The sequence below is a fragment of the Nilaparvata lugens genome, chromosome 10 (genome assembly GCF_014356525.2).
Source record: "Nilaparvata lugens isolate BPH chromosome 10, ASM1435652v1, whole genome shotgun sequence".
Classification (NCBI taxonomy): Eukaryota; Metazoa; Arthropoda; class Insecta; order Hemiptera; family Delphacidae; genus Nilaparvata; species Nilaparvata lugens.
Genome location: NC_052513.1, coordinates 40,074,305 through 40,090,894, shown reverse-complemented (window position 1 = coordinate 40,090,894; position 16,590 = coordinate 40,074,305). Strand labels below are relative to the sequence as shown.

The 16,590-nt window shown below is 34.1% G+C and overlaps 1 protein-coding gene across 1 annotated transcript in view; it reads left to right on the top strand.

The window, feature by feature from the left end:
* Window positions 1–16,590, top strand: part of LOC111046873 — a 73,779-nt gene that overhangs the window by 36,150 nt on the left and 21,039 nt on the right. The gene's annotated exons all lie outside the window — the stretch shown is intronic.

Here is a 16,590-nt window from a genome sequence, read left to right as displayed (position 1 = left end):
ATGCCGATTCTCTGCATTGATTAATCATATTTCTACACTGTCAAAAACATAATTGGCACCGTTGTGGACCTAGAAAAGGATAGTACCACCGGCTTTGTTGAATGATAGACAAGAATAGCAAAACTATAGTTGATCCTGATTATTCTCTAGTGGTACATGGTTACTGATAATCAGTCATCAAATATTCTTTTAATTTCTTACTGGTATTCTTCAAGAACTTCATAGAAGCAGCGGTAAGAATTATCAATACCTGGTCCTTGAACCTTATGGTGATTATTTGTACTTATAAAATTCATGTTTCTACCACTGAGCTAGAGCTGAGGTTTGAACCCAGTAATTTGCGAGCCGGAAGGCCTTAATTTTTTGTGAATTTATTCGCAAAAGAGGGAATTTAGAGACTGCTCTTATAAATACCAGAAACATCGTATTATCTGTGAAGGAATTGCAATCCACAACTTCTCACAATAGCTTCATAACGTGGGACTCTATCATAAGAGATAACCCCCCAGGAGCACAACTTCACACAATGGCGCCATTGGGTGAAGTTGTGCTCCTGGGGGGTTATCTCTTATGATATAGTCCCACGTTATGAAGCTATTGTGAGAAGTTGTGGATTGTAATTCCTTCACAGATAATATGGTGTTTCTGGTATTTATAAGAGCAGTCTCTAAATTCCCTCTTTTGCGAATAAATTCACAAAAAATTAAGGCCTTCCGGCTCGCAAAATTACTGGGTTCAAACCTCAGCTCTAGCTCAGTGGTAGAAACATGAATTTTATAAGTACAAATAATCACCATAAGGTTCAAGGACCAGGTATTGATAATTCTTACCGCTGCTTCTATGAAGTTCTTGAAGAATACCAGTAAGGAAATTAAAAGAATATTTGATGACTGATTATCAGTAACCATGTACCACTAGAGAATAATCAGGACCAACTATAGTTGTTTCTAGTTGATTCTTAAAACGCTCGTCGTGAATACAAGTATTCACCAATATACCCTTTCAAAATTCCTTAGAACTTACAACGCCAGTTCTTGAAGCTCTCTGGATCCTTATATGATATAACTGGAACCTTATTAATATAATTTCTTAATATATTTGTTCTGGCTGATGAAATGAATATCATCAAAGGATGATAAATATTGAGTGCTCTGAATAAGGTTAATATTATTTGATTCTATGATTTTAAGTGCTGCTAATATTTGTTGGTACCAAAACAGCTCAAACTATATAACACGAGATGAGTTGGGATATAATAAAAAATTCTATAAGTTTGTATGCTGACATAAAACACAAAATATATTCCCATAAAAAAGATGTGCATAAAATATTCGATATAACTATAATTCACTTAAATAATCTACTTTTAAAATCTGAATAATTATCACAGGCTTTGCTAATATTCACAATAATGAATTTCAAATTCATAAATATATTATATTTAATACTGGTACTTAGACTTCCAATCAATACAAAATTCTACCAATAAAAACCTGTTCGGTCTATAAGTTTGATATGATATGTTTTGTTCAATAAACAAAATTAATATTTAATAAATTAATATTCAAACATGAGATCTCAGGGATTTATATGAGTTCGGGCGGTGCATGGAAGTAAGCTTCCTACATATAATAAATAAATTTATAAAATGTTCCTGTGAACTATGTGATATTGTTCAACACGTGGTGACTTTCTATTTTTATTCTAATTAATTGGAATAGCGCTTTTTTATTAATTATTACCCCACTGAACGTAGACAAATGAGCTCATTTGGTTTGACTTATCACTCACTGACTGAAGTTCTGGATGTTCTCGTGGATTGAATTAATTATTTCCAATAATTAATTAGGTAGGCTCCTTTTCGTCACTGCTGGGCTAACGTGTAATCCAGATTTTTATAAGTTTCTTTCGAATTAAAGCTATTTTTATGGGAATCTTTACAATTACGAACTCTTTGACAGCACTGAGTTCACAAACAATTTACATTCAACAAACATACATTACATTTAAAAAGGGTTTGGCTTAATAATTCATTAAAAAATTTTTAAAAGGAATAAGAAAAGACCCTAAACTCCATGTGCATCCTCTCGAGGTGGGATCTTAAGCCAGAAGAAAGAGGTTTTCAGAAAAATTTGCTTCTTCCTAGAATAATTCTATAAGCTACTCTCTGATTGGCCTTCAATTTAATAGACTCAATACAATTGGTTGCCTTGGGAATCAGGGCTTCCTCGGCTTTATAATAGAAAAAATTAAATAAAAGAAGTTTTTATACAGATATATGGGGTATTTATCTTAAATTGAATTCATAAATAAATCGTAACATATGATTTTAATAGATAATACATTTTGTTTTTATATGAGTTTTTTATACTCTTGATTTATCATGCTTTTTTGGATTGTAATAAATATTTGTATAGAAATAATAGTTGTTTGTAATTCTACACATCGACTTCCTTTAGTATACATAATATATTCTTTATGAGTGAATTTTATATGATTCAACCGGTCATATGGGTTGATCGAATAATCAGCTGATTCGTTCAGTATTGGTTCGGATAATTATCGATTTATCCAAGATCGACTAATTCTTTTCAAAACGTAAACAAGTAACTCTAACCTCAATGTTCATGCATTTTATTTTATTTTTTTTTTTTTTGTAATCCGCCAATAATAATTATGCCGCTTTATAATTTTTTGATCTTACCAATGGGTTCTCATAATTATTAAATCACAATAATACATGTTTTCTTATCGTTGTTGATAATGCTATTACTCCTAATCACTAATAATACTTGATTTGAGTTGATTTACTCTTTAGATAGGTCTAACCTTCTTTCCAATTTTATAGTTCTATTACATTTTATTGGCTCATTTAGAAATATTTGGTGGTTTCAAATTACCACGTGACACAAAACGCCCTCTGATTTCTGATTTAAAACGACAATTCGAGAATATAATATAAATTTTATGATCCAGTTGGTTTTGGATCAGAAATCATATATGTTACAAAGTCTGTTAATAAATCTACTGAGAATTCTACCTCCTAACAATTCAACAACATATACAACAATAAATAAATTCAATTCAAATACATACGCCTTACATCGGCCAATCTCCTTCTACACACAATACACAATATAAACTATCTCCTCCTCCATACATAATATAAATCTTTTTTCTGATCCACGCTCTGCCCTCAGGCCAGAAGCATATTTGAATGTTGGTGCAAAATCATTGCCAACCTAACAAACTGATAATTCTCTGACTTGCAGAGTATAACATATTTTCTCCCTCAACATAGAACAGTGATTTGTACATTTTCATTTCATTCTCTTGCAGAAATTAGGCTTTGTTTTCATATAATGGATATTTTTAAGGATAATCTTTGGTAGGTTTTATCAACAAGAACTTCTTATTCCTCTAATACATTGAGACTTGGGATTAATGCTTTGGTGGTAACTATGCGGTTTGATCATTTGGCGGATAATTTTAATGATTTTCTTAATAGTTTATACATAAATAATAATAATATAATATTTTTATAATATCTCTACATGCAATTCACATTTATATGACACTTGATCTTCTTATTCGGGTATCAACTTTGATGATTTAATAGGCATTGACTACTCTGGTTTTCGTAGTGTACAGCTGGTTTACGTTGGCTTCGGCTTGTCACTTGTCGCCATCTTGATGTTTCTTCCTGCTACATGAAGGTAAGTTGGCTTTTTAACATTAGAAGTTATTTATTCTCTTGTTTCATTAATAAGAAAGGTGGTAAAAAAATGGTTTCTAAATTTTTTATTTCTTTATTTTCAGGTGTTGTTGTTCGAAGTGGATACTCGTCTGCAAAATAAGTGTGTTGCCTGGTGTTTGTTTGGTACGTATTTGTTGACAGGTAGATCCATGAATCCAAATATTATTGTTTATATTCTTATCGCTTATTGTCTCGATAATACGGTTTGAGATTAGAAATATTTTCCCACCAAGTTAAATTTGGTTTGCTTTCTTCATACAACTGAACGGTATTACGTTCAGTTACGGCTGCTGTCCGGTTGTTATTTATAGATGAGGCTGTCCTTATGATGATTTATTCTTCATAAATATAAAACCTCGGTATCTTGTATACCTTTTCAAACAATTCTTAGCTTCCTTAATGGTTATATATTTCAGTCCATTCTTTTTCCATCATCTTGTAGTCTTAATGCATTTTTCCTCTCACTTTCATTTAATATTCTTGGTTTCAGTTCGTATAAATTAGTAGGCTCACAACAATAAACATTTTTATATATTACCTTTCCCATCATCAATAATAGATTCTTTTAATAACAACAACATAATATCTTCTATCATACCTACAACGCAGTCCTTTATCCATATCACAGCCATAACAAATAGTATACAATACATCAGAACATTTAACATTTCTTTAACAATATAATCTCTCAACATGTAATAGTCAGGTACTTTCACTCTCTTATTATAATTTCTTATTTCTTTTAATCTTATTAAACACTTTCCATCCTTTATCAACCTCCATAAATAGTCCACTTTATTATTATCATCCCTGCATGTTTCAATCGTAGTTTTCCTTTCAGTTCCGTTTTTAACCCTGTATGAATCCATATTAGTCCTTCCAGTAGCTCCAGTTTCTTTCCATTTATTATGTCCATTTTGCCGGTCACATCGCTGATCTTCTGCTTTAAAGCGGATGTGCCGCGGATGCATGCCGTCGATCTCCGGTCCTCCATCCTGGTCTCGGTCCGGAATCCTCCTCGGGCGTTTGAAACGGGCATGCGGCTGGTATCGTCGCGCGCGGTACTTCTTTTTCTTCCGCTTGACTTTCCGCCTCCTGGCCTTGCGGTGCATGCCTCTTTTCTCCTGTAGTCGGTCATGCAGTTGGTCGTCCGGTGTCTGCCTCGGGCGTTTCCGTCTCCGGGCCTTGCGGTGGGCGTTCCTCCGATCCTGCATGTTGTCCTCCCGGTACTCACTGGTGTCTTCCTTCCCATCCTTGGTGTGCCTCGGTGTGGTCGATTGATGCGAGTCCTCCAGGCTGTTGATATCTCGCATCCGGCTCTGGAAAAACATCAGCGGCTCGCCGAGTAGTAGACTGGATAATTGGAAACGCCATACTAACCAAGAGGTGGGTATCAATTCCTGAATAGCTTTTATTTGATCTATAAATGGTCTGGGTTGCATGTGACGGTGGGAGTTATCGAATTTTCCCAGACTTTGGAAGAGTTGAGTGCCGTTTATTGCTTCTGTTGGTGTGTAATGCGTCCGATTGACTGGGATGTTTTCGGTACGTGTTTCTATTCTGGAGACTCGTTCTTCACTTGCGATCCATTTATCGTTCATAATTTTCTTGTTTTTATTAACTTCATCATACAATCCGGTGAGCTTCAACTGTTGTCCGCCTATAGCATTCTCCAACATGCCGTATCTCTCTCTTGATTGTGTCCCCTCCTCTCTTAGGTTTTCTATACTTGTTTGCACGTTACTCTGTTCTTTAACTATCTCTATTATTTTCTTGTTATTTTCTTCTACTTTCGACTCTATCTCGCCCTTATTTTCTAACACCTTTCCCATGACCGTTCCCATGATAGCGGTGCCCAGCTCCTTACCTAATACGTCCACCTGTTTTTCAACTTCCTTTGGTACGTCATCCAACCGTTCATTTATTTGACAGGTAACATCATCTATACGAGTTTCTAACTTTTTGATGATTGCAGATTGTGTATCTATTTTGGTATCAATTATATTTCTCACTTCCTCTTTGAAGTTAGAAAATTTTTCTTCCATCTTTTCCACACTTCCTTGTACAGCTTTGACATCCTGCTGTACGGCTTTGGTATTTTCCTCCACTTTATCCTGGATGGCTTTAGTGTTTCTTTCCATTTTTTCTGCGCTTTTGTCTTGGCTTGCTAATATTTGACTGAGTATGAGTTTGAGTTCGTTTGTAGAGTCATTTGCTATAAGATTGGTAAGGTAACCGACCGAAGAGTCTAATGTTGTATTGCGTTTTTCCAGGTTGGTGGCGGATGGCGGTTGACTGATCACGTCGGATGGTGATTGGGTGGCGGCATTCTCCGTTCCCTCGGCGATGCTTGGAGCGATCTGCGAAGACGCCCTCACTCCCTCATCTCTCTCAGCCGGACTCTCATCGGAATTAATCGCATCGACGACGTTATCAATCTTCGTAGAAGACAATTGGGCCAAGTTTTGCGGGTCGAAACTGATGGAGCATATGCTGCCTCCCTCTCTCTCTCGTGGGGTCTCCGCTGCATCGTCCTGGGGCTGTTGATTTGCCGGTGTCGTGGCTACATAGTTTTGGGGATGTTCGCTGAAGTATGAAATTTGCGAGTTAGCCGGCGACTGGTTCATGGTGACGTTATTATGGAATACTTCGAGTAAATAGCCAAGTGTGTTGCCAAGTCTCAGGAATATTAAAATGGATTCAGTGATAGTGCCTATTCTGGATAAAATTGTGTTGTGTTGAAGTTTCAAGTGTCATATACATATATTACAAAAAAGACCTTCGAGTGCTACAGGTACGCTTATCAACATAGACAGATATGGCTTACAAATTACACTAATATAGTTCTTAAAATTTTAATTAGGGTCTTATCCTCCTGAATAACGATAGTATTATAATGCCTCAAATAACCTATAACCCTGGTCAGCATACAATGTCTAGATTCAAAGATCAAAATCAAATTTTTACTATAACTTTTATGGAAATTTCCATCCAATTTTCTCTATTATGAGAATTATGTTATCAAACTCGTGTGATACAGTTTGTCTGTATTTATGCAGCTTAAAAAATTTTAATTTGAAGAGCAACTCAATTATTTTAGCCAGAAACTTACAATAGATCATCAGATATATCTTGTCGAAACAACTTCAGATTATGTTTCTTGCAGCTTTCAGTTTTATCAATAATTTCATTAATCATTGATAGTAAGATTGAGTAGGTAAGCTTTTCATCATGCTCCACTGGTTGGGTGCCATTGTGTGAAGTTGTGCTCCTGGGGGGGTTATCTCTTATGATATAGTCCCACGTTATGAAGCTATTGTGAGAAGTTGTGGATTGTAATTCCTTCACAGATAATATGGTGTTTCTGGTATTTATAAGAGCAGTCTCTAAATTCCCTCTTTTGCGAATAAATTCACAAAAAATTAAGGCCTTCCGGCTCGCAAAATTACTGGGTTCAAACCTCAGCTCTAGCTCAGTGGTAGAAACATGAATTTTATAAGTACAAATAATCACCATAAGGTTCAAGGACCAGGTATTGATAATTCTTACCGCTGCTTCTATGAAGTTCTTGAAGAATACCAGTAAGGAAATTAAAAGAATATTTGATGACTGATTATCAGTAACCATGTACCACTAGAGAATAATCAGGACCAACTATAGTTGTTTCTAGTTGATTCTTAAAACGCTCGTCGTGAATACAAGTATTCACCAATATACCCTTTCAAAATTCCTTAGAACTTACAACGCCAGTTCTTGAAGCTCTCTGGATCCTTATATGATATAACTGGAACCTTATTAATATAATTTCTTAATATATTTGTTCTGGCTGATGAAATGAATATCATCAAAGGATGATAAATATTGAGTGCTCTGAGTAAGGTTAATATTATTTGATTCTATGATTTTAAGTGCTGCTAAATATTTGTTGGTACCAAAACAGCTCAAACTATATAACACGAGATGAGTTGGGATATAATAAAAAATTCTATAAGTTTGTATGCTGACATAAAACACAAAATATATTCCCATAAAAAAGATGTGCATAAAATATTCGATATAACTATAATTCACTTAAATAATCTACTTTTAAAATCTGAATAATTATCACAGGCTTTGCTAATATTCACAATAATGAATTTCAAATTCATAAATATATTATATTTAATACTGGTACTTAGACTTCCAATCAATACAAAATTCTACCAATAAAAACCTGTTCGGTCTATAAGTTTGATATGATATGTTTTGTTCAATAAACAAAATTAATATTTAATAAATTAATATTCAAACATGAGATCTCAGGGCTTTTAATATGAATTCGGGCGGTGCATGGAAGTAAGCTTCCTACATATAATAAATAAATTTATAAAATGTTCTTGTGAACTATGTGATATTGTTCAACACGTGGTGACTTTCTATTTTTATTCTAATTAATTGGAATAGCGCTTTTTTATTAATTATTACCCCACTGAACGTAGACAAATGAGCTCATTTGGTTTGACTTATCACTCACTGACTGAAGTTCTGGATGTTCTCGTGGATTGAATTAATTATTTCCAATAATTAATTAGGTAGGCTCCTTTTCGTCACTGCTGGGCTAACGTGTAATCCAGATTTTTATAAGTTTCTTTCGAATTAAAGCTATTTTTATGGGAATCTTTACAATTACGAACTCTTTGACAGCACTGAGTTCACAAACAATTACATTCAACAAACATACATTACATTTAAAAAAGGGTTTGGCTTAATAATTCATTAAAAATTTTTAAAAGGAATAAGAAAAGACCCTAAACTCCATGTGCATCCTCTCGAGGTGGGATCTTAAGCCAGAAGAAAGAGGTTTTCAGAAAAATTTGCTTCTTCCTAGAATAATTCTATAAGCTACTCTCTGATTGGCCTTCAATTTAATAGACTCAATACAATTGGTTGCCTTGGGAATCAGGGCTTCCTCGGCTTTATAATAGAAAAAATTAAATAAAAGAAGTTTTTATACAGATATATGGGGTATTTATCTTAAATTGAATTCATAAATAAATCGTAACATATGATTTTAATAGATAATACATTTTGTTTTTATATGAGTTTTTTATACTCTTGATTTATCATGCTTTTTTGGATTGTAATAAATATTTGTATAGAAATAATAGTTGTTTGTAATTCTACACATCGACTTCCTTTAGTATACATAATATATTCTTTATGAGTGAATTTTATATGATTCAACTGGTCATATGGGTTGATCGAATAATCAGCTGATTCGTTCAGTATTGGTTCGGATAATTATCGATTTATCCAAGATCGACTAATTCTTTTCAAAACGTAAACAAGTAACTCTAACCTCAATGTTCATGCATTTTATTTTATTTTTTTTTTTTGTAATCCGCCAATAATAATTATGCCGCTTTATAATTTTTTGATCTTACCAATGGGTTCTCATAATTATTAAATCACAATAATACATGTTTTCTTATCGTTGTTGATAATGCTATTACTCCTAATCACTAATAATACTTGATTTGAGTTGATTTACTCTTTAGATAGGTCTAACCTTCTTTCCAATTTTATAGTTCTATTACATTTTATTGGCTCATTTAGAAATATTTGGTGGTTTCAAATTACCACGTGACAACTCTTACTGGACAGCCATCTTCTTTGACTAACTAGTAGTTCTGTGAACAGTAGACCTCACGCAGTATTCTCATCCACAAGTACCTGATTGTAACTATAGACCTTATGGAAATACAGCAATAGACTGGCTTCTCCACACATCTGTGTAATCACTTGTCAGCTGATTTATGATGAATAATTTTATAGTCTGATTTTTACTGTAATATTGGCGTATGAAGGAGGCTCCTTTTTCCTTTTATATTATCCTTGAAATGCAAAATTTCCAAAAACCTTGTATATACGTCGACGCGCAATTAAAAAAGGAACATACCTGTCAAATTTCATGAGAATCTATTACCGCGTTTCGCCGTAAATGCGCAACATATAAACATATTTAAACATTCAAACATTTAAACATTAAGAGAAATGCCAAACCGTCGACTTGAATCTTAGACCTCACTTCGCTCGGTCAATTAGATAATAATTGAAAAATAGTTAATTCTTTCAATTTCGACAAGAATAATTCTGTCTTGACCTTCTTCTACAATCACGTTTTCGTGAAAAATCTGTCAGATTGAGAAAATCTTGTAGCTTTGTTATAGAGACATTCACTTTAAACTGTCACCATTAGTTAAATGAGAAGCATTCATGTTATACATGAGAGATACTGACAGTTTGAAGCTTCTGTTCCATTTAGATTATTCACTTCAAACTGTCAGTATTCCTTATGTATAAATATCAATGCTTCCCATTCAAACAATGCTGACAGTTTAAAGTGCTTTCAGTTTGCTTGATTGTACAAAACTCTTGCTGCTTCTTCTTCTCCTTCATGTTCTACTAGTTCTTTTCCATATTCTTCTGCTTCTTCTTCTTCTTCTTCTTCTTCTTCTTCTTCTTCTTCTTCTTCTTCTTCTTCTTCTCTTCTTCTTCTTCTTATTCTTCTTCTTCTTCTTCACCTTCTTATTCTTCTTCTTCTTCTTCTTTCTTCTTCTTCTTCTCTTCTTCTTCTTCTTCTCTTCTTCTTCTTCTTCTTCTTCTTCTTCTTTCTTCTTCTTCTTCACCTTCTTATTCTTCTTCTTCTTCTTCTTCTTCTTCTTTCTTCTTCTTCTTCTTCTTCTTCTTCTTCTTCTTCTTCTTCTTCTTCTTCTTCTTCTTCTTCTTCTTCTTCTTATTCTTCTGTAGATCTCCAGTGAATTTGAACTTAGCAAGATTTGAAAATCGTGTGAAAATCTGTGCTGATTTTATGTCATGTAAATTCGTGTATTGCAAAACTGAATCTGGAAACTCTTTTACCTTCAAACATGCAATGAATAAATTATTAATCTTGGAAACATTATAGTTTGTCAGTCTAGTTATGTAACTCGGAATAAATCATAGAAGTAATCATGTTTTACTCTTGTGAAGACGGGGATTCCATAGCTTTTATTTTTTACTAGCTGGTAACCCGTGCTCCGCAAGGGTCTAATAAATAACTTAACAAACTTAAAAACTTGACTCACTGAAATCTTGGAGAATTTAAAATAGGCCTATAACCATTCTCGGTAAATTGAGAATCTATATGCAAAATTTCAAGTTAATCAGTTGAGTAGTTGAGACGTGATGATGCGTCATTCGTGAATTTCCTATATCGTACGAGGATAAGCCAATTCTTTCATTTATTATAATTATAGATTACTCTTGTCAATAATATTACTCTTCATTTTCGTCAATTAATAAGTAAAAATATCATAGAGAAAATATAGCCTAAGAGATCCCATGGTATAGGTCGTTTATGTTCCAAATTTCAAGCCGATTTTCTGTTAACTCAAGCCGATTACTGTCGACTACTATATTCTATTATCGCTGTTTTGTTGGGATGAGATTGTAAGAACGGTACAGTATGAGAGACTACCAGCGTCACATAGCTTCATCAAAAAATCTGGTGTGGCGAACTCACACAACTTTCCTTGCCGTTATGAAAATTGATCACCTGACGCTAGTGTTACCGCGCATCTCAAGTCTACTACTATTCAAAGATCTGAGCCAGCTGGTGACAGGACAATAACGCTGGAAACACACGAGGTCTGCTATCTCTTCATAGTGAATGATTTGATAGAATCAACAGTTTGCAATTGAAATAATCACATTTTCTCGAATTTCAAGCTTATTTTCGATTTAAGGTGAAAATGTTAGTGAACATCAATTGTAGAGATTTTTATACTCAATATTCTCCACTTGGAATTTTTCGTTCAAATCGAATCTGAAGCCTGATAATTGGGAATCTAAAATCGATTTTGCATAAATGGGGCAGAGCTCCTGGAATTTTTACAGATATGTGACTTGTGGCAGTTGATACAGCTTATCAGAGACTATATTATGTATGAATCTGATCAAAATCGTTGGAGCCGTTTTCGAGAAAATCGCGAAAAACCCTGTTTTCGACAACATTTTCGCCATTTTAGCCGCCATCTTGAATTGCATTTGATCGAAATTGTTCGTGTCGGATCCTTATATTGTAAGGACCTTAAGCTCCAAATTTCAAAATTTCAAGTCATTCCGTTAATTGGGAGATGAGATATCGTGTACACACACACACACACACACACACACACACAACACACACACACACACACACACACAACACACACACACACATACAGACCAATACCCAAAAACCACTTTTTTGGACTCAGGGGACCTTGAAACGTATAGAAATTTAGAAATTGGGGTAACTTACCTATGGTAATAGGGCAAGGAAATTAAAAACAACTACTAAGACTATCGGCTAGAATTAACAGTATCATTTGGTACATAAACGTCCCATACCATGGGATCTCTTCTTATGCTATCTTTTCTCTTTGGTACTATAGCCTACCCTCGAATCATGTCAGAATCAATCGTACCTGTCAATCCATCGTCATAATAGGTTACAAAACACCCAATAGTGGTATAATTTCTTCATTATATAACTGCCATTGTGAAATTCGGTCAATCGATCTGGTGTTATAATGATCCCGTATAAATTTCCCCAATTTAACAGTATTACGAGGATTCGATCGTTGTTTTCCTATTTTTCATTGTTGTCCGTTCTTCAGAAGATAATGATTATTATGATGATGTTGATGATGATAATGATGAAAATGATGATGGTGGTGGTGTTGATGATGATAATGATTATGATGATGATGACGATGATGTTGACGAGGATGATGATGATGTTGATGATATTGATGATGATGATGGTGTTGATGATGTTGATGATATTGATGATGATGATGGTGTTGATGATGATTAAGATGATGATGTTTCAACTGATGATGATGATGGTGGTGTTGATGATGATGATGATGATTGTCAGCCTATTTGATTTAGTATAGCTTTCCAAACAGGCGTGAAGACTCGCTTTACCTTTTATCTGTAAAAAAACTGTAGCGTGACCGTTGCTCGATACTGTCACTAATTTGATGCATTAATGTGTTGATTGACTGTAGAATTTAGAAAGTTAATGTAAACAAGAGAGAAATGGAAACGTTTATTGAGCAATAACTTGGATACTTGGAAAACATAAATTGAGATTGTCAACCAGTTTTATTTGAAAAGTAATATTTAATTTTTAGAATAGTCTACAGATGGAAATTACTGTGATATTGCAATTATTCAAATGCTAATGAGTTAATTATTATTATTGAACGAAAATCCAAATTAATTGCTGTAATTCACCCCGAAGACTTCTTCTACTGCAATAATATTTTTTTATGGTAGCGCTCAACGAATTTCCATCTAGCTGTTTACCCTGTTGTCAATATTTGCAGTAGCAGAAGTCTTCGGGGTGAATTACAGCATTTAATTTGGATTCTTGTTTAAAAATAATATTAGAATAGTAATAATTTTAATAAAAATTTCAATTTGTGTTTTTCTTATGGGAAAGTACCATATCACACACAACAGAAATGTAACTTGATACTTATTGAATAAGTATGTTAAGTTATGATACTGGAATGAAAAATAAATTCTAGAGCTAAAGCCACAGAATGGCGTCTACATTAGTCAGAACAGAGCGTCGACCAATCAGAATCGAGAATGGGCTTGTAGGCCTACTGCAGGCATCGTTCTCGCTTGTGATTGGCCGAAGCTGTTTGACACAGTAGTCGATAGTTGGCAGCACTTACAATTTGACTATTAACACAACACAAGAGGAAGCTTCAATTGGAGAAGAAGAAGAATAAGAAATAGAAGAAGACAGGAGAAGAAGAAGAAGAAGACAGGAGAAGAAGAAGAAGAAGAAGAAGAAGAAGACAGGAGAAGAAGAAGAAGAAGAAGTACAAGGAGAAGAATAAGAAAAATGCAACCTTGTATCAAAGTTTCCCAATATCTCCTACGGGTTCAAACCCCACTCAGAGGCAAAAGTTTTTGAACAGGTCACTCCCGTGTTATCGGATGGGCACGTTAAACTGTCGGTCCCGGCTGAAGTATGACAGTCGTAAGGCCCATTGACGGCTCAAATGATATATCCAGGCGAGGTGGAACTTCCGTCAGGGACTCCCCACCAATAAAAGCCATACGATTATTATTATTATTATTACCTAAACGATGCCCACCACGTTACCTCACAACACTATGGGCCATATGAATAAAGTTGAGCATTTGCTTATACTTCTAAAATATGAAGCATTTGCTTCATTTTCTATGAATAAACGTGAGCAAAACCTCTTGCTCATGCTCATCAAAAATGAAGCTGAGCATTTGCTCAAAAGTAAAAGCTTAAACTTAAAATTTTATGAATAAACTAGAGCATTTTTTCAACTTTTGAAGCAAATGCTTCAAAAAAGGTGAGTCTAGTCTAGAGCAGCTTATCACCTTTTGCTCATAGTGAAATGGCTCAACTAATTTGTATGAGGAAGAGGAAACTATACCAGATACGATCGCAACCAATAGTTGAAAACTATAAAACTCTTTTTAGATTCAACCATGATATATATCACCATTATTCCTACAAAATAATAAATACAAAAGATAGGAAAGTACCTGATATAAAGATAGCCATCATAAAATAGGAAATAGGCATTTAAGAAGATGAGAGTGTAGACGATTATAAGAAGGCTATAGATATTATAAGAATATGCTGAAGATAATTATAGAGATTACATTTTTTCACGCGATTATTTCAAAATTCTAAACTCAACTAACCTAAAACTCTATTCATAAATAGAAAACAGAGCAGACGACGCAAACACAAGCGGTGCCCCTACTTGCATATTTAGCGCTTCCGTGAGCTATAAAAACAAAGTAAGGCTACAAAAGCGAATCAGCTGATGAAAAATCTTTAAAATACGTGAGCATTTGCTCCAGAGTTCAGGAGCATAAGGTAAGAGTATAAGGTAAAGCTTAATCATATAAAAATGAGCAAATGATTTTGCTTCTACCTTTTGCTCATGAGCAAAACCTTATGCTCCATGCTCTTGCTTATGAACATTTGCTCTGGTTTTATTCATAAATGGGCCTATCCATGTAATAGCGTAGCTTATAATATATATACTACCGTTGTACTATAACGTTTTATATCTCCATATAGCGTAGCCTACAGAAACGTAACCTATTACCTGTTACATCTTTTTTATCTTATGTATCCGTTTTTCTCATACTTGCGGATATACACTTCAAACTGTCAGCATGCCCTGTATGGGTACATCAATGCTCTCCATTCCTCCAATGCTGACATTCTAAAGTGAATCTCAGTGTAGAGTATAGCAATAATTAATATCAGGTAGCAAAATGGTAACTTAATTGATCTGACACTCAGTAATAAGAGTTATTTCAATTCATGCTATCAATGAAACAGTTATCGGTGGGATAACTACATCGGGTTCTCTAACTATGAAATTATTATCACATTCTCATAAAATAATTAACACATAACTTCCTGCGTGGATCGGTTAGAGTAACGGTTCGGCTTCATAAGCTTTGAAATGAAAGGCCACACGTTTCCGTTCTATGATGTGAGTTGAGAGTAGAGTTACTAAACTATGTGAACTTTACTGCTATAATGATTTAATATTACGGACAGTTATATGAAAAGTATTCCAGAAGGCCTATTCTATCACACGTCCATGTAACGGCATAAAACAAAAAAATATAATCAGTGAAATCATATTGGATATTGCTGCTTCAATCGGAACAAGACCTATATCAACCAATCCAACAGTTTTTCCTGTCTCAGTGAGCTCAGTGCTCCATTCTGGTCGGCTGGATTCTTCTGAAATAGTGGATAATGGTGTACTGTCGGCTGGTGAGTGCCTTGAAGAAACTGATTTTTTAGAAATTTCCACATCAGACAAAATCTTGAACAAGACTGTGTAACTAAGACTGAAAAAGGTATAGAAGTCATGAACTCTGATGATAATAATAATAGAAATAATATTTGTTATAGTAGAAGAAATTCATCAAACAAATCAATAATAGGTAATTTAAACAAAAAAGTCAAAATATTACATCAGAATATCAGACATCTTTCTTCTGCTATTGAATCTCTAGAAATCACTTTAGATGACATAAAACCTGACATAGTTGTTCTCACTGAGCACAAAGTTTATTCTCATCAAATACCTCACATAAATTTTTTAAATTATGTTTTAAATACTTCTTACACTAGGGAAAACTACCAGGGGGGAGGTGTAATGATACTCACTCACAAAAAATTACAGAATGTTAAACCGGTTAAAATTAAAAATATCTCAGATCTTACGGAAGATAAAATATTAGAAATATGTATGTTGGAATGCACACATGGTGGAAGAAAGATGCTGATTTTGGGTTTGTATAGATCCCCCATACCTACAAACGAAAGTATTTTTATCCAGAAACTAAACACGTTGTTAGATATTGCAAATCATAAGTATAATGATGTAATATTGATTGGTGATTTTAACATAGACATGACAAAAAGTACTCGCTCTAGTAGAGAGGTGATTAATCTTCTTACCGCTTATAATTTCTGGTACATGGTTGATTTTCCTACTCGGATCACCGAAACTACAGAGTCAGTCATTGACAATGTTTTTACAAATATTGACAGCTCGATAATCAGTGTTTCTGGAATAAATACACAACTATCTGATCATGATGCACAGCTTGTTGAGATAAAAATAGATGAGGCAAAAAACAGTAAAAAAGATAAATTTATATTTAAATATTGTAGAAGCTTCTCTGATGACAACATCTCTATGTTCATTTCAGCTTTAAGTCAGGAA